We start from the raw sequence: 319 nt of genomic DNA, 5'->3' as shown, positions 1-319 counted from the left end.
AGCCTTGGGCCTTGGTCGTGGATGAACAGCAAGGCATCGAGAGAACCTCACAGCACATCCCCCCTTTGGAAAACATGAAAGCCTAACCGTCTGCTGTTAATTCAGGCAAAGTTCATTCTTAAACCAAAACCGTAATTTTCCACCAGGTAAATGTAGACAGGTGGAAGGAAGGGGAGGGAAAAGGGCACAGGTAGACAAACCCAACAGTGACAAATGTTTTGGAAAAAAAACAACAACTAAAGGTGACAGTAATGGCAGCCATTTCGATGGATATGTTTATATGCATGTCTTAGTTACAAAGTATATGGTCGTTTTGAAG

General features: G+C 42.9%; 1 protein-coding gene across 1 annotated transcript in view; it reads left to right on the top strand.

The window, feature by feature from the left end:
- The window catches only part of LOC119586192 (transcription factor EB-like), a gene marked incomplete at its 5' end in the record, with an annotated part of 127344 nt that overhangs the window by 119177 nt on the left and 7848 nt on the right, over positions 1–319 (top strand).

Source organism: Penaeus monodon, chromosome 21, assembly GCF_015228065.2.
Source record: "Penaeus monodon isolate SGIC_2016 chromosome 21, NSTDA_Pmon_1, whole genome shotgun sequence".
NCBI classification, from domain to species: domain Eukaryota; kingdom Metazoa; phylum Arthropoda; class Malacostraca; order Decapoda; family Penaeidae; genus Penaeus; species Penaeus monodon.
The sequence above is the reverse complement of the archived record's forward strand: the minus strand, read 5'-3'. Positions and strand labels throughout refer to the sequence as shown.